The sequence below is a fragment of the Melozone crissalis genome, unplaced genomic scaffold (assembly GCF_028551555.1).
Source record: "Melozone crissalis strain CALT ecotype California unplaced genomic scaffold, PUWL_Pcris_2 ptg000016l_1, whole genome shotgun sequence".
Classification (NCBI taxonomy): Eukaryota; Metazoa; Chordata; class Aves; order Passeriformes; family Passerellidae; genus Melozone; species Melozone crissalis.
In genome coordinates this window covers 16,171,075-16,196,047 of record NW_026535794.1, presented here as the reverse complement: position 1 = coordinate 16,196,047, position 24,973 = coordinate 16,171,075, and positions in this window count along the sequence as shown.

Here is a 24,973-nt window from a genome sequence, read left to right as displayed (position 1 = left end):
TAATTTCGTAAAGGCCAGAGTTCCATCACTCACCTCACAGTCCCTGCCCAGCAAAGCATTAGCAATGTACAGAACTTGTGCTGAAGACACAGTAGTGAAACTGAGAGATGTGTCTACATGCAGCTCAGAACCAGGGTCCTGCAGGAGGAAACCCAACAAGCCAGAATTTTTTATCCCAAGAACAAAGCTTTCAGCTCCTCTGTTGGAACCTTTCTCAAACTGTAGTAGCAAACCAAGGGAAACAGCTAGCTGGATCAAAACTGGAAATGTTCATCCCCTCCTCTGGAAGCTGGGGATGTGTGTTTCCACCTTCTACAGACACATGGCAGTGGGAGGTGAGAGCCCATGTAAGTGTAAAGGTGCCTCAGGAAGCAGCAGCAGGGTGGCTTCCAGGGCAGAGGAAGGCATGCACAGTAGTCTAATTGAAGCCTTCTGAGTGAATGTTGTGGAAATTCAGTTACAGTTTTCAGCAGGATGGTTATCTCACTTTAATCAACTGGAAGCAATCAGTGTCCAAACTAGTCTCTGTTAACTTTGCATGCAGTTTCTGTTCACAACAACCCAGCTCCTGCTTGGAGCCTCAGCAATTTGAGTCAGCCACACTTCAGTAACAATAATTTCAACATTATGCCACAACTTACCCAAGAACAAAAAATTCATCCCATGCCAAACTTGTCCTTGGTTCACCACTAAACTCTGTGAAGTTAATCCGGCCATGGTCTTGACATAGAAGTGGTTTAAGTTTCCAGGCTGGTCGAACTTACTGCTATGTCTGATATTCTGTTTCACATATATTGAGTACATGTCTCTTTGATCTTGTGAGCTGTTTATTTTATATCTGCCTTGTTATTGTGGTTCTTATTTACAAGCTGCAGCCTGGCATTGCACGCACACATGCCCAGACATACACAGATGCACAGGCCAGATCATTGCTGGACTTGATCAAATTTTACTTCTAAAAACTTTTCCATCTTCTTTCACAGTGTTGTCTACTTCAAACAAGCACTGCAGTTTACAGAGACACTGTTAAGAAACAAAAGATTAGGCTCAAATACTGCACTTTCAGCTAAGGCATGCCTAGAAATACACTCAGCTTTCAGGCAGCATTTTCAGTGTGGGTGAGCAAATATCTTGTCTACACCACCTGTATGGCATGTTGAGAAACCTCGTGGAACAGAAAAGGCAAAAACCTCTTTTAGAGAAAAGAACCAAATGAAAATAAAAGAAAAAAAAACCCCAAAAGCCTGAGAATAAAACATTAGCAAGTTGCAAGAACTCAAACCATTAAAAAATCTTGTAATCACATAAAAAAGAAAATTTCTAGAAGTAACAGCCCTTTAAGTGGTGGCTTCATAATAACAAACAATGACAAAAGTTTGTAATTATATGGTGCCTTTCATCTGAGAGATTCATCAGCACTCAGCCATTACTGACTATTAATTTGACACCACTTCTTCTCACAAGTGCACAGCTGCTGTGTTTGAAGGAGAGGAGACAGGGAAGTGTTCGCCTAGGAGCAGCACATGTCTGAACTGCAGTTGCTCAGACTTTTAAGGAAAGCTTACCTAAGTGTCTGCCCCTAAGCTGAACTAAAACATCTGCAATCCAAAACCTTTCCTGCTTACTCACTCATGTTGTTAAAAATGCCCATACTTTCAGGCACCTTCTAACTCCCACTCACTTGCCTCAAACCAGAGTGATAATACAGGCGTGGAAAGGGCTGTGAGTTTAATTGTAATTCAAATACACCTGAATATCAGAACAGCTTTTGATCTAGAGGTAAATACAAGCAAATTGCTTTATCTGACTTAAGTGCATTTCAGACACGTAGCTGCAGAAATGGATAGGAAAATGCCTTCTCTTGAAAAGATATTAGTGGCATAATGTGCATGACAGGAACCCAGCAGACTTCACGTGCATGGAGGTACAGCCAGTTAAGCCATCACTCAGGCATTTCCTGCATGCCCTGTCTTCAGGAGACTCTTCAAAGATTCCTCACGGGCACCTCTCTCACACTCAGGGCTTTTGGTAACACTCTCTGGGCTGTACTAAAAGCTTTTGGTAATGCTCTCTGGGCATGGAAGCCATTAGCATGTCAGGCAGTGAAGTCTTGTGATTATTTTGGTGGAGCCAGATCCTCTCAGTGCACATCCTTGGGCTGCCCCTGATTCACCCATTTGGTATAATGAATACCTTTGTCAGGAAGCTGTCAGCCAAGTTAACTCCGGGCTTTAAAGACAAATCATGCTAAATAGGCATTGATTTATAGACAACTCCCCATCAGATGGGGAAATACAGGGCTGGGATTCCCAGCACTGTAAAACTCCTGAAGTGTGATGCACAGATACCTGAGCATCTTTACAAAGACTCAGCTTTGGTCCAGGTTGGCTCCTGCAGAAACCCTCACTCCTGTGCACCTGGTTGTTGCAGGGTAAATTCACTGGGAGCCAAGCCCAGGCTGCCTCCACGGGCAGGAGCTGCTCCATGCCAGAGCAGCAGGATTTCTGGCTGCCCCGAGCATGAAATATTCAACTGTGATGCTTCAAGGTTCTGCCTCCACCTCCCTCCCACCCCTCAGGGCTGATGCCAGCAGCTCTGGCTCGATTGACTTGAGTTGATTTTGCATTCAGGTATCTTTGCATCATCATCTCCAGAACCTGCAAAATGCCAGCAATGATACCAAACTGGTCAGGCAGGAAACCCTCTCCCATCCACCAGCTTTTACTAGTGCTGCTCCTGGCCACACTGAAGTGATGCAGCTTCCACACTGTAACTGTGGGGTCTGAGAGGGGCTTCTCTTTTGTTCTATGCTTTTTCTGTTAGGCTGGACTGTGAATGAGAAACAGTGCTGTGTGTGGGGCACTGAGATGGAGAGTTAAGGGAAGAATGGAGGGACCAAACTATACACACATTGCCTATCTCTTCTTGACACATATATCAAATGCAGGGGCACAAGAAGGGACAAAGAAGCTTGTCAGAATATGTGTGGCTGCTCTAACAGTGTCCAGACCAAGCAAACATGCCTTGCTGAGGTGCCAAATGAGGCAGTGAGGGTTATACATATGCATCACTTCACAGTACCTAGGAGATGAGTGCATGCCTCCTGCCTGTGGCTGCCTTCAGACCTTTCCTTTTGTTGTTGTGTGTCTGTCCACCCTCAAATAACCACTCAACAGTGTCCTGTGCTTGAGGAGCTCTGGGGCAGTTTGCTAATTTAAAACATAATACATGGGATTGCTTTGATGCTTGCTTATCTGAGACAAGAACTATTTTTTCCAAGCTGATGCTCAGGCTGACCCATTTATGCAAATATGGTTCCACATCTCATTCTCATGTCAGAAACATGGATTAATCTTATAATGTTAAAGTGCTTAGTCAACACCATGGGCCTGACATGACCCTCAATGTATGTCCTTCACTGGCCTGTTGAAGAGCTGTGGGAAGGGGTCACACAGATTGTTGAAACCAGGGTCTTAAAGCTCCAAGCTCAGCAGGCTGTGTATATGTGTGCACATGTCAGGCTCTGTGCTGAAGGAATTAAAAAATCTCAATTTACTGTTACAGCAATCAGAAGCTATGATGACCTAACACACTGAGTGCTTTGCAGCCCTAGGTGTATGTGCCCCTAATTTAAAACTTGTGATATCTTAAAAAAAAAAAAAAAAAAAAAAGCCCTGATCCCAGTTCAGTTCAGGGAAACAGAGACAGGCACCATTGGCAAAGGCTGCCAAAAAGAGAGAAGAGTCCACTGATGGATGCCATGTGATGACAGATGTCTGCAAACTCACCACATACCATTGTGGATCTGGGCCCAGCAGAGTCAAAGGCAAGATCCTGAACAATAATTCCCAGCCCACAGGAAAAACTTGGTGCCTTTTCAGATTGATCCAAAAAATTCACTAGGTAGCTTGATAAATCATAAGAATGCTGAACAAAGGGATAGAATAAATTCTGCATTTCTCTGTAGGAATTCAGCGCTTCTCCATGGCTCCATTGGAAGAACCACTACCCACTACAGCTGGCATAGTAAGGTCCCTCAAATGCTGTAGTGGAAGGAATGCTCATCTCTCCCAAGAAAATCCTAATAATCATGTTCCAGATCAATATGTTTTAGGGCTCTTCCATCCTACTGCTGAAGGTGGACACAACACAGCGAAGGACACGGGAGCCAGGGAACAGAAGAGGACAAACCAGACCCTGGTTCTGTCAGAGCACTGAGGTGCCTGGGCTCTTGCTTCCCTCTTCCTGATGCTGTTTGTGTGATGAGAGGAAAAGCCAAGAGACCGGGAGATAAAGTTCAGCAGTCCAGTGAGTTCAACCACGTGAATTCTGCTTGCTTCTTGTTTCTGGCACCTCAACAGCATCGCTGAGGATCTCTCATTGCATTCCTTGCCAGTTGTGGCTTTTTACTGACTTTCCATAAAATCAGTTCAGTGTGTTTTCACATACTCTCACCCCAAGATGCCAGTGATCTTGCCTGTGTGTTTACTCATCTCAGGGTCTGAGAAGAAGTAGTAAAGATACTCAAGTCAATTTAGAACTGTGGGATCTTGACTTCCCAAGGAGTTTGCTGCTAGCTGAGCCCCCAACTTCATTAGTGAGGAATGATGATGATTCAGGTAAACCCAAGTGTTCTGCTGACTTGTTATACCAGCTCAGGTTTCTGTGCTGTGCCTTTCCAAGCTGCCTGACTGGACAGGTACCAATCCACACCGGCTTCCTTTGAAGCTTTAATTTGCAGCCTGGATGCACAACTACACCCAGGACCACAACTGGATTTACAGGGCCTGGGAAAGGAGTGTAGAAATGGAGGTACTTTGTTCTCCTCCCACACTACCCTGCAGAGCTCAGGGCTACACTTTGGCACTGACAAGTGTGAGTTTGGTCCATCTGGACAGCCTGAGAGATGAAAGCTCTGGGTGGGAATCTGCATGTCCAGTTGGGTTGGAGCGTGCTAAGAACAAGAACAGGGAACTTAAATGCTGACTTTATCAAGCGGCATATACATCCAGAACTTTAATCCTTTTTTTCCCCAGCCTTTTCTGCCAACCATAGGAAACTTTTACCTCAGATCCCCTGGCTCGCCATCCCTCTACAGGATGTATTCACCAACAGAAGGGAGGAAGAAACATGAAAGAAATTTGCATATTTTTGTGGCCAGCTGCAGACAGAACAAGATGTCTTCATTCTGACATCTCTCTGCTCAGATGTGCTGCTGGATGTCTCTGGTACATGACTGGCAAGCAGACAATTTTCCCATGACAAGCTGTGCTTTCCTGTAACATCATCACTTTTCTGCTGTACAAATCTGTTTAGAATTTTACAGATTTTTTTACAGCCTTCATGTTACCTGAAGATGGGCATGGGACAACCCTTCAATGTTTTCCCACTAAGATTTTATTGAAAAAATCCAGTGCCATTTCAATGAATCTAAAGCAACATTCAGGACATATTGAGTCCATCTCTAATATCTTCAGTATTTTTTCTGTTAACGTCTGAGGTGAAGTTTTCAAATGATGCCATAATAAGGATGTCAGCTGTAACTTTTATAAAACCCAGTGCTGCATCTTTCTTCTTTCTAGTGCAGAGTAGCATTACTAAAACTCAACTAAATGGTCTCATACACCTCATGCTCCCATAAAGAACTTTACCTAAACTAAAGCCAAAGCTATATGGAGGACAGTCTCACATTCCTTGTCAGAAGCTGATTTGGGTGAAATGTTTAAAGCCAGTATCTAGTAACCCATTAAATCACCTCCAAAATCCCTCTGGCTAAAATAATTGAATTTGTGATTAAAGACTTGTTGCAATCATCTGACAGCAGCCCTTCATTGACTCCAGTAAGGTTTGCATCAGATCCTTTCTTACCTGTTTTTGTGTCTCAACATGCAACCTGTGAAGGTTCCAGAGTCTGAACGTGGTCTTGTATCTGGACACAATAAAAGCTGCAATAAGAGCCTTGTGATGTCTCTTGTGTAATGCTCAGCTTTAAACAATGCATCAGGGGCAGACTTTTTATCTCCATTCTGCAGGAAGAAGGGATTAAAGTGGGTTGAAAGACTTCTCTTAAACAAAGAGCTTGAGGGGGTGCGACTAATAAAGCTGAACATGATAAGTGTGGGCTCATGACTAAAGAGAAATCTACATTTCAGGCATAGTATGCAGATAAGGCTCCTTGGCAGGGCTGAAAGATAGTGTTTTTCTTCTTCTGGAAATCAAATATACCATTAACAACTGTTCTAAAAGACAAGGAGGAGGAGGAGGAGGTGGAGGAGAGAGCCACCAAAGACCCGCAGTTTTCAGCCAGACGATGCATTTCCCATGTGGCACAGGAGCTGTTACATTCTGGCACCCTCTCCCAGTGCTGGCCAGGAGTGCTTTGGTGAAGCTGGGAAGGCAGATTTCCACATCTCATTGCAAGAGACATGAAACAAACCTCCCAGGCAGATTTCCACTGGCAAACAAGCAGGATGCAGCAGAGAAATAAATAAAGAAATCACTATTAAATCATTCTGCAAAGAATATCATGGCTTGGCATGCAAACATCTCTATGTGGAGGAGCCAATGCTTGTCAAGTACAAACACACAAAATTCCCAGCCTATCCTACTGTCAGGAGCTTGTTATTACAGAGGTAAGGTCCAACAAGGATGAAACTAACAAAGTAACATTTCTAAGAGCTTGAGCTAACCATCTCACCCCACTGAACAGCATTGCACCTGGGCCCCAGTTCCAGAAAAACCTTCAGTGTTTTGGATCTGTCAACAGCAGACTGTGGGAGTCCAAGATCCAGGCTTGAAATCTCTTCCTCTAAGCTGGGAATAGTTTGATCCAGTTTCTGGGGTTGGCTGTCTTTACCTAAAACAAGAAACACCTGCTGTGTGCTGGGATTGCACCCTGCTGGGATCTCAGCCCCGTGTTAGGAACATAACATGGAAATGCTTCTCCCATGATGATCTCTAAGTAGTGCCTTGCCTACTTGTACGGAATGATAAAGCTGGGAACACTCCATGGTGCTAATCCTGCAAAATCCTTTTTAAAAGCCAGTTTTTGTGTTCATAAACAATCTAATAAATTTGACTTTTCAGAGCTGTTGTGTTTCCTATACAGATTCCTTACTGGGCTTGCTAAATTTTGGTGCAGTTTAATAAGAAAGAAAAAATATCAAATCCCCCAAGCAAAGGCTTGAGGAGATTTTAGTCATGTGTGTAAATAGTTGATTGGGTTAGTAAAGCAGTTTGAGACAGCCTTTTCTCAGCAGTGCCCAACAACAGGACAAGAGACTATCAGCACAAATTAAAATACAACTAATTCTACTTAAAAAAAAAAGAGAAGACTTTTTTACTCTGGAAGGTGCCAAACTCTGGAGTAGGTTGCCCAGAGAAGTTGTAGAATCTCCATACTTGGAGATACGAAAATCCCAATTGGGCACAGTCCCAGACAACATGCTCCAGCTGACCCTGGTGTGAGCAGGTGGTTGGGTTGGATGATCTCCAGAGGTGCCTTCCAACCCCAGCTGTTCTGTGACTCCAGGATTTTCTGACGTCTTGGATGCTGACCTCTTCAGACCTCTGGGATGCTGTGTTTACTGTGCAGCCCAACCAGCAGGTTTGCCTTCTCACACAAAGTCTGTCTGACCCACTGAGGCTCTGGGGAGAAGCCAGGAATGGCTTCCAAAGAGGCCAGGCCTGGCTGTTTGTCCTTGGCAGAGGAGCACAAGCCCCCAGAAGCCTGGTCAGGCTGTGTCAGGCACTGGCAGCGGTTCCAGCCTGTGCCCAGGGCAGATTGAGCAGAGATTTGAGAGGAGGCAGGGCAGGGCAGAGCTCAGCTGTGCCCGGGCAGAGCCTGCCTTGCCCCGCAGCCTCTCCCTGCAGGGCAGCAGGGATGGGGCAAGGAGGGAGATCCATCCAGGAAACCCCATCCAGGAAACCCCATCCAGGAGTGCCATCTGCTGGGTCCCGGCTGTGCAGCCCTGGCACAGGTGTGGGAGGCACTGGGGAGCTTCAGCTGCCGGCAGCTTCTCCTCTCCTGCCATAGCCTCTGCCAAGGTCTGTGAGGGAGCCTGTGCCAAAGAAGAGCTGGCTGGTTTTATACAACCTGATAGTCACTGAAATGTGAAATGACAGGAGAGTTAGTCCAAGGAAAGTGTGCTTTTAAAATCATTACTCCGTCATGCTACTCCATGGAACTCAGAAAATCACCCTTTCGGCTCCTCCAGGCTGAGTGGTTAGGATGGTAGAGTGAGAGCACTCTGCAGTGTTAATCCTGTGAAATCCATTTTTTTATGTTCATAAGCAATTTAAATACCTGTAGCATTTTCAGAGCTATTTTATTTCTATAGCAGGATCCATACCAGCCCCTGTAACAGGGTTCCTTCTGATGTGACACCCTGGGGAGTATCAGATTCCCAATCTCTCCTTCTAATCACTGCACCCAGACCAGGCAGTCAGTGGTGGATCTTGGAGAGGGAGCAGTGGATCATGAGTGCCACAGTGTGGGGAAGAAATCCTGTATGGCTGCTGCCCAGAGGCAGGGAAGGCTCACAAATGAAGTCTCTGGCAATTATCAATGATCTGCATTTTTAACCAACTTGTGTACCATCTAGACTGGTGATTCATCCCCTTGTGGTTTTAAAATCACAATATTTAAGCAGCAAGTTGGAATCCAGGAATGGTATTCAGAACAAATCTCTTATCTGCAGTACTTGGTGTGTCAGCACTACCTTAGCCATGTGGTTTAACAGCTGAGAGAAGGTCTTTTACTGACAAACATGGCCAAGTTGGTCCTTTTGGTCCCAAATTCTGTGGCTTGCTCCACAGACAGGCTGTGACTTCATTGCCTGCAGTTCTTTGATAGTAAATCCAGGTCTCAGACTGCCATCTTGGAGATATTAGAAAAATAAAGAGGAAATAAAAAATCATTCATGATGACAAAAAGGCATAGTCACAGAAAGAATTATCATAGAATGGTTTGTGTTAGAAGAGATCTTCAAAGATCATCCAGTCCAATTCCTGAATAAATCACTGCTGGAGACACAATGTGCATCTTCCCACTGGTGAGCCTCCAGCCAGCTGTGGGTGGCCAGGCCTGGAGACCTGACCAAAGCTCTGCAGCCTGCTGCCACCACCACTGTCACATCCCCAGCAAAGTGGGTGAGGAACCCCTTTTTCCCCAGCTCAGCCTCGTGGTGAGCTAGTGTCAGTCTGTCCAGAGAGCTTGGGACAGTATGAGCTGTGGAAAAGAACTACTAAATCTTTCTGAGGGCAAGAAACAATATTTTTTTTTGTGGTCTTTTAGAGAAGGAGTACATTAGATATGCTGTGCTGGTCTACATATGATTGCCCTCATCCCTGAGAGAGTGGTGCTCACATAGAAAGAAACCCTCACTGTGTAAAGAAGAATATTTCTGAAACAATGAGTAATAGAACCCATTTGGAAATCATAGTGAATTAAAACATTTCAAGAAGGTGTAAAAGCAGTGTGTGGCATTGGGCAAGGATGCATCAGCAGCAGATAAGAGGTATCTGGATTAATGGCAATATTCTTCCATACAATACTGAACTATGCCAGTTTAGGGAATGTTTCAAGTACTAAACTACTGTGCACACCTTCTTATCACTTGCACCAACAAGATTTTTATTCTAGTGATTCATCTCATTTTAAACAAAATGTCCATTCTTGATTCACTGCTTTTATTATTTTACAGGAATTAGAGCTGTGAAATTGCAGTCCTAGTTTTTAATGAAATTAAATATTCTGTTCTCAAATGAATAGTTTGAACTGGTTTATGCTGATGTAATCTAGACTGAATCCTGTGTTTATAGAGGCTCAGTGGCATGTGGACTGAAATGCACACCAAAAAGTCCCTGATATAGAAAAGCTTCAGGATCTAGTTAAGTTTATGCCTGCTTTTTTGAGTGCAGAAAATTGTAGCAAGGTGTTTCCTTGGGTTATTTCCTTTGGGGTCCAAACTGTACCCCAAATAAACTTTCCAAGCAATGAGAGCAAACATAGACAAATGAGAGTGGGTGAGAGGGAATTTACCCTTCTTTTCTGTAGGGTTTATGGGGGCACAGATCATTACATATGATCCAAAAGTTCCCCAGGTGGGAGGAAGGGGATCAGAGCAGGCACTGGTGTCTCCAGCCCTAAGCGGAGCTGCATGAGGACAAAGCCTGGTCTCACCCACTGTTGGAGCCCAGGGAAGTGTATGAACTGGGGCTCTGCACAAACTGGGCGGCAGGGCAGTGGAACCAAGGGGGAGTTTGGCACCTCAGACCCATGGCCAGTCTCCTTGTGTGGGGGTCAGCAGCTCTCCTGCATCTGCAGGAGGGCTCCCGTGAGAGGAGCACTGGGCTCTGTGTGGAGTGAGAGCTTCTGCCCTGAGCCAAGGGCCCGGCAATGCAAGGTAGGGCTGAGCAGAGCTGAGCATTTTCACTCCTCCTATGCTCTCATTTGAATGTGTGGTTTTCACAAGGGTTATTTTCCCTTCCCAGAAAGTACCCTAATTGGAGGGACTCTCCCCCCCACTAAAAAAACCCAGAATGACCCATAGAATAAAACTCTTGACCTGAAATGGACACGCTCTTTGCTGAACAGACTATTGATGAATTTTGGTTTCCATTTTCCATCCTGCTCTGAACAATGCCCATGCTTCTGGCATTGCTAGATGTTTTTCCCACCTGTCCACTTTGAGGGCAGAAAGAGACTTGAGGGCAGGAAATCTCTGGAGCCAGAGTTTTGAGAGGAGGTCAAATATTATGGGAAGACACAGCAGGCTTGTGCAAAAGTGCTTCAGCTTAACATCCCTGAACTTTTCCACTGCATAATAGAACACTAGCTGATTAGCAGAGCTTCCATGTGATACAGAAATAACTTCTGAACTCCTAGACCTGGCACCCATTTCTGGCCTTCATACAGTGGGGAAAATGTTCATGAAAAAATGGGAACATATCAGCATGAAAATATTACAACCATTTTCTACAAAATGTCCTAAAGAAATACTCCTTACTTTAAAATGCTTTTAAAAGGTAAAAATTGTTTTGAAGCTGAGTTGACATCCCCAACAGAATAGTAAAATGTGCTGTCAGAATTACAAATAAAAAGTGTTACTTTATAGACTAATGGATTTGTTTGCTGGCTTTGCATACTCTGCTTAACACAGTCCCTTTAATGAGAGTTTCCTGATAATCATTCAACTTCCTGGCGACATTTTTTGTTGTTGTTTTTCTTCTTTTAAATAAATCAACAGTCAGGCTACTGTCCCCGTCCTGTGGAACAAAGCTGAATGCTCTGGGTTTGTCTCTGGGCTGTTTACACGAATGACTTCAGAGGAAATGTTCTCACATTGGTATTGATGGAACCACAAAGGTTCATTGAGATCAGCCTGAAAAGTGGACACTGTGAGGCCTCCTCCAGCTGTCCCCCTGGCACCATTAGGAAGGGAACTTCCTAACTGCCAGGGAAGTTCTGGGGGATGGAGTCAAAGGAAGGCTGCATTTACCTAATCTGACTCCATGTGCTCTGTTAATACAATTCCTTAAAAGTCCCCCTGAGAAGGTCCAACCACTGAAATCTCTGAACCAGGCTGCCCACCCCAGATGAAATATGTCCACTCTGGCTGCATTAAGCCTGCCACCCAACAAATGGGATTGGGAAGGAGTGGGAGGATTGCTGGATCAGGCTGAAGCATAGGCTGTGCACAGGCTTCAAACACAAAGCTAAGCAAGGCAAGCTCTGGACTCAGCACAAAAGTGTTTCCAAGTTGTTCTGACTTTACCTTGTATGTAATGAAGCTCCTGTTGCTACCCAGATGTTTAACTTTGTTCTGGAGGTTGCCTCTGGAAAAGCTAATCCCTGTTGAGTTATATGCAGTATGCAATGTGCAGAGGTGCACAAGGTATAAATCAGGGATGAATTCATCCCTATCTTCCTTTCCTTTTAAAAATACTGAGTCTAATCCACTTTTCCCCTGTCAGAGCATATTCAAATGAAAAACAACCAGCATTCGTAATGAGAGTGCTGCAGGTAACAACAATACCTGAGCTACACCAGCACTGCTGTTGAGGAAGCAGCAGCATTTACTTTGTGGCTCTGAGGGCAGCCAGGGTCCCACTCTTCTCACACCATCACAACTTTGCACCTCCTGGATCATCTCTGGGTCCTGCTACCTCTTCTGAGGCCATGGAGATACCCTCAACATCTCTGAAAATTAATTATGTCTTCTGTGCAGCATTGTATTGATTTATAGAGGGAAGTTTGATTAATAGGAGAAAGTTGTGTGCACTTTCTGCATTTGGAAGCATTTTGCAGCCAAGTCAGCTGATGTGGGCACAGGGACAGAGGTAACTTGCATCTTTTTTGTCTTTCTGTTCGATGTTTTTACAACAGTGCTTTTCTGGTTCTCCAAGTGCTCACAGTCCCAGGGGAGAGAAACGAGGCCTCTGAAAGCAGATTCTGCAAAAATTGCATTCAGGGCAACCAGAAATCCAGTGCCACCAAGATCCTTGGAGCATCCCCTGCAGAGAAGGATCAGCTGCAGGTGTGTGGCTACGGCAGAAGCAAAAGCTTTGCCCTTGAGCTCAGAGGTCCCTAATCATTGGGTTCTGCTGTGTGTCAATGTATCTAGAAATAACACTGCTGCTGTTTAACTTTGCAAAGCCCATCACAGTGCCAGAATCTGGAAGAAGGCTAGCATCATGTCCCTCACCCACCTCTGGGATCCATGAGGAACCCCCAGACACTGGCCCATTGCATGAGTTTGAGAGTGTACAGACTTGAGCTACAAAGGTTTATTTTAAACTCCCAGCCATTACATTAAGGGATGACAGGATAAAACAAGCAGCCAGCCAGAGACAGGGATTTTCATTCAGTCTCAGATACTGTGGCATGGCACAGCACACCAAGGTGAGCTCATCAGACATACTCATCTTGGCAAAATACAGTTTCCTAGTAAAGCAGATATTTTTCTTAAAGTACATGGTCCACTCAGATTTTCCTTTGAAGAAGGAAATTTGGGAACTAGGAGTCATTGCCTGCACCAATGGCAGGGCTCCTGCCACACTCTGCAGGTGGCTCTGGGCTAACAGAGGCTCTGCAAAGCCAAGATTCTCCTCAGCTTGCATTAAGCCTCCCACAGCATCTCCCTGCACTGCAGTTGAAAATCCTATTCTTGAGAAGAACTTCTTGATTTGGCAGAGGATTAGAAGATGAGGAGGCATACCTATGTCCTGACTCACCCACGCAGCAGAAATCTTGCATTTCCTGTGAGACTTGCTATCACAGTCAATGCAATTGACATTTTAGCCACTGAAAACTCCTCGAGAGCTTTCAATGTCTTTTTGACACTCTGATGTAATACTGCCCTTCAAACAAGCACAGCTTGAAGCATCTACAGCTCATAAATCACTGGTGTGAGAATTATTAGTTAGGAGACCTTCCAGAGAACCAAATGTCCAGGAAGATGCCTGGTGTATTTTTCATTTGGATGCAACCAAGAACAATTTTATCTTCTACATAACTGAAATACCCCAAATGTTTCAGTCTGGCAGCAGAGCACATATGGCAGAGACACTTAATGTCAGTACAGATTTAATGCTATGTTCAGATTTCAGATTTGAACTTCTGCTGCCTTACGTTTCAGTGATATTTTCTCTCAGGCAAACTAGAGGCCATGTCTACCATCTGGAAAACCCTGAGTGTCTGCCAAGTGTAACATGAATGAGAAAATAATTGGTTGCCAAGAGAAATTGGGAAGTAGCATCAGCAAATCCAGCAAGTTTCTTGAGAGACTTGTTCCCTCACTGGCTGGCTCTGTAACACACTGAACAGTGGCTGGGCTGGAAATGTGGAATCTCCAGCACTTGTATTGGTGCACGTGGAGTGGGACAATGCGGGCTGAAGCCACAGGCTGATCATCTTGGCCAGTGATATTCTGCCTTTTATTGTGATTTTCTTGTACCACCTAAGCAAAGAGAAAGCAAATAAACTGCCAGACATCTCATATAAGGACAGAAGTTCCAGGGTCTTCAGGCATCAGAACAGAGAGCTCTGTTGTATTTTCTCCCAAGATTGTTATTTTTCTAGATGAAATAGTGCATGAGACTTTTAATGTCAGAGTGCTTGTGAAACAAGCTTGTGTTGTATGTTTCATATCATAAAAGTTATTAAGGAGAAGGGTCGTGTTAGCCCTTCCTGTCTCTTTACCTCAGAAAGAAATTCCAGCGTTGGTTGTTGGATTTCCTGGGGAGAGGAGTGTTGCAGGGGAGAGACCAGTGAAAACTGCAGCGACCTTAGGGAAAGTCATTTTGTGTCTCTGGTACACGGAGCGAGCCAGACTTTCCCAATTAGGACTGTGGCACGGGTGAAACGAGCAATTCCTCTTTCTCACAGATAGCTGCAGCCGCAGTTCATTAATCAGCCTTCGCTCAGACAGGCTCCAGCGCGGAATGCTGATAGCATCGCGGCCGGAGCTGCGCCCCGAGCGCTCCCTCCGCAGGGGCTGCCGGCACCAACCCTGCCGGGCTCGGCCCGGCTCGCATCCCTCCCAAAGGTGAACTACGGGCGATCTCACATCTGCCCTCGGCTCTAAACAAAGGGACCTTTAATGGCTCCACAGGACAGAGGCGGGAGCCCCTCCGACCTATATGAAAGGCTGTCATAATTAAAACCAAACAGAAACCGTCTGAATTCCTTATTAAGGACACTTACTAGAATAATTTTAACCCCTGAGTAGCCTAGAAAGCTTTTAATGTTTACAGATGTTGTTAGGAGGGTATATGCAAAGGCTTTCCTGGTTAGAGCTGGTGTAAATGGAAGGGTGGGATGCTGTGGCTGTGGCTGACCCAAAAATGTGGCTTCTTGTAATGCTTTTCTTTGCTCATCTTTTCCAACGCCACTCTTTGTTACCAAATAGAGGGGAAAAAGAAAATGGGAAAAAAAAGAAAGTGAAGTGAACAACAAATTGCAAATCTGTTTCCTTATTCGCAAATTAGCTTTCTGGATTTTTTCCAATCATCATAATCTGACAAACTCCCAAAATATTTATCTTTATTTTCTATTGGAGGAAAAAAATTTAGGAGGGCATCCTGCCACTTCTTATGTGGTATTAAGGGATTTGATTCAGTTAATTCATGTGGTATTCATGGGTAAACATAGATAAACATTGTCTCTAAAATCACTAAATTCGTTTATAAGTAGGAACAAATTTATATCCAACACTAATTTCTCTCTTTCCAATCCATAAGTAAATTCAAATACCCTTCTAAGCCAATAGCATTTTCAGTATTACATTGTATGTAATGTGTGTCAAGAACAGTCACAGTAAAACACATTCATTAATTTTCTTAGATAGGCATGGAGGCAGTTAAACAAACTACACACTTTTTTCAAGAAAAACCTTATCCATTAAACAACTGAGAATATGTGAGTGTCATTAATTCAAGAGAATTAATATTATAACTCTTTTTTTCCTCTGGAAAAAATGAGTTTAGGAAACAGGTTGAATTGAAAATAAAGATTGTGTGTGTGTATGTGTACATGCTGCATATGACTGTGTGTCAAATATTCCTACCTTCTTATATTAAGATTTTAGTGGCATATCTTCAATTGATGAAAGTGACTAAATTATAGTAATTTAAGAAAATTATAAAATAATAATAATTATAGGAAGAAGAAGAAGAAGGAGGAGGAGAAGAAGAAAAAGAAGAAGAAGGAAAAAAAATCAGTTTGCCAGAAAAAACAACTGTGTATGAATTTCCTTTCAGAAGTTCTATCTGAAAATCCCCTTCAAATATAAACCAAAGTGCTGCCTTTAACCTCTACATCAAAATTACTTGAGTTCAGACAAGCCTCAACAATCCTTCCACAACTAAAGCACTGTTCTTAAGAGATAAGGACATGGATGAAACAGACTGTTGTGACTAGAAAAATCCTGACATTGCAAAAGAAATGCCAAGGCATTTGCAGAAAATAAAATTCAAGGCAAAGCCAAAGTATGGTTGTCAACATAGATCATTTCCCAGTAACAAGGTTCAGTGCCATTGCCATTATATGCTGCTGAAGCCAATGTCATCCCTCAAATATTTATAGTGCATGAAGGAGAGTTGCTGTAGGCCTGATAAAAATTCACTTTTAGGCAAGAGGTGCAATTATGCCTCTTGCAAGCCTTTTGCACTGCCTGTGCTGGTGCCTTGCAAATGCATCAAGGGTTTGGTGCTGGCCCAGTGCAGAGTGGTGCCAAGCAGGAGTCTCTGGTTTAAATAAAAGGGTGCAGCTGCTGATGCCAGCCCCTGGTCCCTGTGCTCTGCTCCAGGTGGCATGGAAAGGCTCTTCCAAAAACCCCAACTCATCATTGCCCAGTGGCATGTGCACCCCTGACAGAGCTCTGCATATCTACTGGGAAAGGACACATGGCACCTTGGCACAGGCTCCCGTGGGGATGCAAACCCCAGCCCAGGCAGGGCTGCTCTCCTGCAGCACAGGATCCATGGCCTCCTGGGCCCCTCTGTTAGAACCTTCTTCAAAGCCTGAGCAGACACTTCAGGACATCTCATCAGATGCAGGTTGTAGTCTGGCTGGCTTCAAAGAACCCCTGAAAGTGGCATGACATGACAGCTATTTTTAGGCTGCCATCAGGTGTGCAGTGATGCCACCCAGCCAGCTTCAGTGCAAGTGAGATCTGCTCTGTCTGTTTCCAGGTGTGATGACACATTTAGAGATACTGATGTAATGAGGTTGAAATGATGGAAAAGAGAGAGAAAAGCAGGCCTGTGTGAAGGAAGAAGCTTTCTCTTCCCAGAAGTGGTACCTGGCTTTTTACCCTAGAGGTTTTCCTCAGAGAACCTAACCAGTGTCCTCAGGACTGATTGAGCTGACATCCCTCAGCTGGAAACAGGATGGTGGTGAGGCACACTGAAATCTGAGTCCTCAGAAAAGTTGCATAGCTGAGATGTTTTCACCAAGCTGACATGGCCCTAGAAGCAATGGACAGCCTATCTCTGCCCCTTCTATCCAGCTGACAAGTACTGGTCCTTGTCAAAGGGACACACCTATTCCTTGGTTAGACAGACACAGATGCTCCCCTTGGTGCCCCAGGGACAAGCTGTGCTCCACGGTGTCTGCCCACCACCATTGCTGGGCATAGTGGGAAAAATATTCCCATAGCGTGTGGAAGACTGCTGAAAGTGGCCACAGCGATACATTTCATCATAAAACAGAAATTAAAGGAAGGGCTTAGAGTTCGTAAATAGTCCAATTAACCTAAATCCTTTATTTTGCCTCAGTTGTAAGAAGCTCTGGATTCCCAGCTACTTTTTCTTGCCAAATGAAATCTTTCTTGCTGCTTCATTTCTGACCCAGAAAAGTTAAGTGGTGTCATTTTTATTGAAAAAACATGGTCAGCTGTGCTACAAACTGAGAAGCAGTAATGTAATTTGCTACTGCTCTGCTTCAAGCGCTAAGAGGGAACACAAACAAGTTTAGCTGAAAAATGAAGACTGCCAAAAGCTATGTTTCTGTTCTGTATTGAGTGGGTTTTGGAGATGAAAGAGAGAGAACACTGTATTTTGAAACCAAAAAGTCTTATAAATACAAATCAAAATCTGCCTACTGTGAAGCATTTAGTTAGTACTTTCCTGAATCTGTTGTTGTGCTGGCTCTGTCATGGGGCCGATCTTTTCATTTTGTTTATATTTTCCTAATGCAAATTGTGACTTCTACCCTGGGAACACGACAAAGTCTTTCTTCACAAATGCAAAGAAGACAGGAAACTCATGGTTCCCACAAAGGAGCTTTGACTCTGACTAGATGTGATAATTTTGTTAGCAGGATCCCAGACATCAGAGCATGGAACAGTGAGCCAGACTAATAAGCTGCAGGGGTTCCTGTCCACCATGGAAAGGATCTCATCTGAGCAGGGTCCAGTCCGTGCTTTGTCAAGCTGTGCAGCTTTTCCTTGCTTGGTGTGAGTTTCACAGAAGCAGATATAGGATCTTCACCTTTGTTCTAGCTCTGAGAGCTCCAGAACAGGGCTCCTGCCCATTTGTCTCCAGCTGATACCAAGAGATCCATCAGTGAGTGTAACTGGCTGCTCAGCTCCCCAAATCCCTGCTGTGCATGAGGAGGAGTGCAGACACCCTGTGCAGACACCCTGTGCTGGCCTGTGGCCAGCTGGGACAGCAGCAGCAGGAACATCAGCAGCACCACCCAAAGCAAACCAGAGAAAAAAGCCATTCAGAGCAGACCATGGGCATGTTCACCTGGATTCCTGGGAGGGTTTGGCATCCAGCTGAGCTTTGTGCTCTCCCTGACCTGTGTTTATCTGCTCTGTGTAACAATGGTGGCAGCCACCACAGCTGGGCAAAGCCTTCAGTCGTTCCAAAGAGCACATTTCCTTGTGATGCTACCACAGTGCCTTTGCTGGTATCCTCAAGGTCTGGATCCCTGTTTTAAACAAGGCCTTCAGACCCCAGAGTTGTACCTTCCACCTGCCCTCACCGTGCTGACTTCCAGCCCTTAATCTCTCATTATTGCTGACAGATGGGGCTACAAAGGAGCAAGCTGAGGCTGTGGATGACCACCAAGTGCCAGAAGAAAACACACTGAGATAATACTTGTTGTAATGAAGGAATTGCTGGGATTTATGGTTAGCATGTTGGGGACTGAGCCCTTTTAAATCAAAGAAAGAAAAACAGCTCCAAGGCCAAGTGGTCAAGGCTGGGTACACTGTGATATGGGGCCTGCCAATGGTTCAGCTTATCCTCTGGCATGTGATGGTGTATTTTCACAAAAATGTTCAGAATTACCTCCTCCATGGCTGCCTCCTTGATGCTTCTGAGAGACAAGCCTATGCATTCACAGGTAACAACTTTACCAAGTGGGTCAAACAGAACCAGGAGTTTGGGAATTTTCTTTAGGAACAAATTGCCCTCCATCTAGAGTCAGATTGGGCCAAAATAGAAGTAAAGTCTGAATTAGAAGTCAGTGGACCCATTAGCTGCCCATTTTGCCAGTCAGAAAACTCATCTCTAAGTTTTAAGTCTTTGCTTCATACCTCAGTTTCACTATGGATGGAAATTTGTAAATTGCTCCAGAACATGCAAAACTATGGAAGTATTTTTTTTAAAGTCTGATCATTAGACAAATGAAATAGAAAGGTTGGTGGAATGGGACCTAATTACTGATGTCTATCATACATGGGAGAATTTAAATGAAAAAGTAAATTGCTGAAATGAAAAATAAAGCAAACCTTTGTTCAGTATTAGAAATAGGCAGCTGGGACCCAATTATACAATGCAACTTCTGAGTAAGCGAATCCTGCAGGAATAAATGTTGTGCAAAAATAAATCTGCTGCATAGAAAGTAATATATGAGTTAGAACATAAAGGATCTGGACTTCTAACAAAAAAGGTATTTAGAGACTAATACCAATGTTGGCTGTCATTCAAAGCCTACTCATTGAAAAGAAAATAATAGATTAATAACATGAAACATTACTGAGCAGATGATGCCAGTAGGACTGGGAACAGGGAAATGTCACAGGTCTCCTCTCCTGCAGGAGGGCTCTGATGCCCATTATGAGCTGCCAGAGTTCAAATTCCACGTGAGGCTGGGGTCTGAAATGCCCTTCTTACTCCATCTGTGTTGGGAGCTGAGGTGAGACAGTGCCAGGCTGTGCAATGGAGCAGCAGCTGGTACCTCCAGTGCAGTACCTGGTGCCTCCAGTGCAGTACCTGGTACCTGCAGTGCAGTACCTGGTGCCTCCAGTGCAGTACCTGGTACCTCCAGTGCAGCACCTGGCTTCAGGGAGCTGAGGCTGGAGCTGCCCAGACCTGGCTGTGCCTCCCAGCACTCACCCTGGGTCCAGCACAGGGCACAGCAGTTCCTGCCCAGCTGGGACTTCCTTCTTCCTCTCCTGGAAACCAAAATCTGGGAGCGGGAGACACTGGCAGACACTGGAATCTTAGACAGCATTGAGCCTCTGACATGATTTCTGCATGGGGAAAATGCATGGAGGACACCCTAGTGGCCTTTCATAGTTTTAAATCTAGTCTAGTATTTCCATGCCTGGAAAAGAAAAGAAAAGAAAAGAAAAGAAAAGAAAAGAAAAGAAAAGAAAAGAAAAGAAAAGAAAAGAAAAAAGAAAAGAAAAGAAAAGAAAAGAAAGAGAGAAAGAGAGAAAGAAAGAAAGAAAGGGATATCTTTTATATCTTTTGTCAGTTTGTTCCCAGGCTCTTAGGTCCTGGGGTTAGGGCTGCGGTACCAGGCAGCCGACATTTCTGCAGCAGCAAAGATGAAAGTCAGACAAAATAATCCAAAGAAGTGCTTAACTGTGACTATTAAGTCCCAAAGGATTTATCAGAGTTTACTTTCCTCTGACTTCTAGGAGAGACTTCAACTGAAGTCCATTAAGCAAATTAAAAAGCAGAAGGAAAATAAACACAGATTAATGGAGGTAGGAATTTTATGAAGAAAAGGAAAGAGACAGACCTTGTGACAAAGCTCCTGGCCTGCTATTCAGGTTTTAAGGCCCCCAGACCTTATAAATGGAGGAGATTATTCCCTTCACGTTGCCCTGCTGGTAGTCATAAAAGAGAGTTAATAGAATTTTTTTTCCCCCACTGAGAAGTCCTGTAGAAACTCAAGTAATAATATAATCCATAATGTTTCAGTTCAGTGCGTGACATGCAGCTATTTGTTCCTTTGTTTCCAGGCAGGGAATCAGGCTGTAAATCTTGTAGTGACACAGATACTGTACTGGCTCTGTGTCATTTTATCTCCTGCTGAAACTAAAGCCCATCTGAGCAGCTTCCCACACAATTAGGGATTTGCCTGTCTGAATAACTAGGCAGGACTTCTGTATTTATTACTTTGATATAATGATTAATATTTAATCCACAGGAGATATTACCAATATGTTTGAAACCTCATTTTGCTTGCTAAAAAGTGCTTTGAGAACAAGAAGATGAGTAAATAATATCATCATGGAGCCTTGTTATTATCTTTAGATAGTTTCCGTTAAAGCAAATGGTCCCATAAAGGGGAAGTTCCTTTTGCTGCTCCTCTTCTAAGTGATTTTTCTAATTCTCATTAAGTTTGTTGGCATTCATGGCTGAAAACAAAGAGATAGTGGAATGGTAAAACAAGAGTAAATTAACTTCCACCATGCTGTGTGGACAGGCCCTCATTTGGCTGTGTGGTGGAAAGTGTAGCTTTCATTGGCTCAGCTGGAGATGTGACACATCAGGAGCAAGCTCTGACCACTCTGGGATGTACAGGAAACCTCTCTGGAGTCTCACCACAAACCTGGGAAAAATGAGCATGTTCCTACTTCTTTTCATTCCCTTGACCTTCTTGCTAATTGTCTTTGCAACATCTAACCCAGTGCCAATGTGTAATTAATCTCTTGCCTCTGCTCATCAGCCTGTCTGTGTGATAGTTCTTGGTTTGACACTTATTCATAGGCAACTCCTTATAGAAATTAAAACTCTTTGAACACAAATTTACTTGAGTTTTGTTCAAGGGAGGCATTGGAAACTGCTCTGATGTTATTCTCAGTGAGAAAGGGATTTTTGCCTCTGTAAATATCCTATAATATGACCATAAAATATAAAATATACCCCTATTTTAGCTGTTTGTTAAGGTGCCAATTTGAAGCCTCTCCCAGACAAACCTCCTGGACATGTGGGGTGTGACTCACAGTGTGTGCAGGTGATTGTGTAAAAGGAAAGGCTGCATGCACACCAGGGTTAGTGAGTTTAGGTGTGTCTTCCCAACAGCAATGTGTTCAGTGCACGTCACAGCTCCTGCTCAAAGGCTGCCTGGCACCAGGGGAAGAGACTGAGATGTCTGAGCAGCCAAAGCATGTAGCCCTTCCCTTAGTGGTCACATTTGTCAGCTTTCCAGTTCCCATGGAACCCCTGACCTCTCACTAGTGATATCAGAGAGCTGCCAAATGGCAGTGCCTGAAGCTCTGTGCTTTCCATGTCTGCACTGATAAAACCTGTTTGTGTCCAGCACAGCCCCTGTGTGCGTGCGTGCCTCTGTGCACACCCTGACAGACAGCAGGAGCATCCTGGGTCACCTGAGCCAGCCCTGGCACTCCCTGCTGGGGGCTGGCCCTGGGTGCCTGACTCTGCTTTACTGCCCTCTTACACCTCCTTTTACCTTTTGCCCTGGGATGCCAGGGTGTGGGGACCAGGAGCCTGTCAGGAAGGCAGCCCAGAGAATTGTGGTGGTGCTGAGTATGGCATCTTCCAGCTCAGCAGCCACTGTGCTGTACTGCCTGTGTGAGCACAGCCCTGCAGGTAGCTGCTGCAGGATGGCTTCAGGGTTACCACAGCACCTGACCCCCCTTCCAGGGGTACCACAGCACCTGATCCTCCAGAGCCAGCCCCAGCAGCAGAGGCAGCAGCCCAAGCCCTTCTGGTGTAACTTCACCTCCTGGCTGTGGGGGGCATTCAGGGTCCAACCTGGGCAGCTCAATGTCTGTGCCCACAAAAAGGTGGGGGTGATGGATGGCTGGGTCCACTTCCTCTTTCAGTCTATGCAGGGTGAGGGTAGCCCCACTGACCCCTGAGGCTGGGGAGTGAGTGAGGCATCATGGCAATGCCAGAGACACTTCTCCTTCTCTGTGGGCACCATCACTGCCTACAAACGTTCTCTGGACTTTCACCTGGAACCTCCAGACCAGCTGCTTTCCCTTGCCCCATATCCACCCTTTCCTCTCCTGGGATACTATGAAACCAGGGCTTTCTGGGGGTTTTGAATGTGGGTGGAAGATAAGCACTCCTGATTTGGGTGGGTGGTGATGTGGGGCTGGGTGAAATAAATGCAGTGGGTTGTGGAATTAGTAGTTGGGAAAGTGATCACTCAGGGCTGTACTACTGCCAGGCACATTCATCTCTTGGCTTGGGGTCTGGCATCAGTGTGGAGCTCCCAGGAAGGCTTGGGAAGGGTTTTGTTGTGTCTGACCAGCAGACATCCTGCTGTAAGAGAAAACTTAATGTCTGGGGGGGGTACTGGCAATGGACCTCCCATTCATGTTCTGATTCTGTCCATCCTCCTTCTGGATAGACAAAAATCTCTTTATTTATGCCTTTTTCCCCCCCCCACAGCAGAACGTGCAGGAAGGGATTGAAATATCAAAAGCAGAAATGGGTCTGTCTCCCATTTTCTCCCCTCCTTCCGTCTCTCTCATGTGTGATTACAGAAGCAAGGACACCAGCATTTACAGGAAAGCATTCATCTATGGCTGTTGCTGGCCATGCAGAAGCAGATGAGGGTGCCTGCCTGGCAGCATTCAAGTCCATGAAGCTGAAGACAGCCTTGCAGTGGGGAGAAAGAGCAGCATCCAGCCCCACAACAACGCCTGGTCTTCTCGAGTGAATTCTGGTGTCATGCTCACAGGCTGTGCTTCTCCCCATGCACATCTGCTGCTGAGTAACACAGCTGAGGACATTACCTGTGTCAAAAGAGTTGTGAGAAACCCACAAGGACTGAATGCCTGGTGAGAGGCTTCAGGGATGGCTCCCTTGGCAGGGCTCACCTATGTTCCTGAGGGGACACGGCTGCTCTTTGCTGCACAGTCCCACCAAGGCAGCACAGCCACTCTGGAGAGGAGGAACCACAGCTGCAGGGCTGTGCAAACGTGGGGGAATCAGCAGAACGACTTTCACTGCTTTGGTCTTTGCAGAACATCTCACAGGAGAGACTAGGAAAGAAGGTAGAGAGGAAAACTGTTACAGAAAGATATCTCAGGTGAAAAATAAATGTCCAGTAACAGCACATCAGCTAGTAGGCTAGCCCTTGAAGATTTCTCTCTCTCTCTGTCTGAGGCTTTCAAAATCCTTCATAGAGTTCCTTTCCAAACTTTTTGCAATCTCTTATGTTAGCTAGAAGCACCTTGCAGGGAAGCAATTCTTCCCAGAACCTCTGACACCATTAGCCAATGAAATACCCTGATGAATCTGCATAACAGAATGTGTTTGTTTCAGACCTGAACCGTGCCTGAACCTGGGACTCTGGGCTGCTGTAACCAGGAAGACAGTGAAGGCAAGTAACCAACAGGCTGAGAAAATGGAAATGGGGTGAGAAGACAATTCCAATGATCACATAAACATGTGCTTGTCTGAAGTCCCGAGGCATTTTGTGCAAGAACAGTGGTGTTATCCACTGAAACCTGAACACGTTCCAAGTAAAGGGACAAGATTCTGCCTTCAGATTCCCCTTCCCCACCATTGCAGTTGACTCATCACCAGGTTTGTGTCCTGTGGCAGGACTGCTGGAGCCTGGCTCACTGTAAGAGCAGCCTGGCAGCTGTGCTGAGGTGGGGTAATTTGTCAGCACCCATGGCCAGCAGGCTCAGGGCCCTGTGGTGAGCCCTGCACGGACTCTGCACACTCAGCACACTGCTCAGGGCTGCTGTTCCAGCAGAGCAGGCACCCCTGCAGGGGCAGGACCTGCCATTTCAGTGCATTGCTCCTGCCCAGAACTTAGAGGCAGCCCAGGGGGTACCAAGGGACACAAGTGCTGTCACTGATGTCCAGGGAGTGTTGGAGGGTCTGCAAGTCCTTCTCCAGTGACAGGAGGTGCCTCATTGGGAGTGGGCCCCTATAAAAAACAGCCTGCTTGCAATGGGTATGAATGACATCAATCTAATACCTGAACAGTGTCTCTTTGCTTCCCCTGTCCCCAGGAAAGGCTGGACAGTGCACTGCAAGGGAGAAGGATTGACCTGTGAGAAAGTCCTGGCTCTGCTGTGCTGCCAGAGCTGCCTCTGCTGCAAGGGGAGAGCTTCCCCCTCCCTGCACTGTGCTCCTCACTCAGTGCTTGCAGACCCAAAGCATTCCACAAGGTCTAAAATAACTTTAACGATATAGTTTGGGTTTTTTTAATGAACTTGATTTTCCATTTTCACATGTGATTTAGGGTTCAGCTTCAAAAGATTTTCCCCAGGGTCTCTTTTGTGTGTGTTGG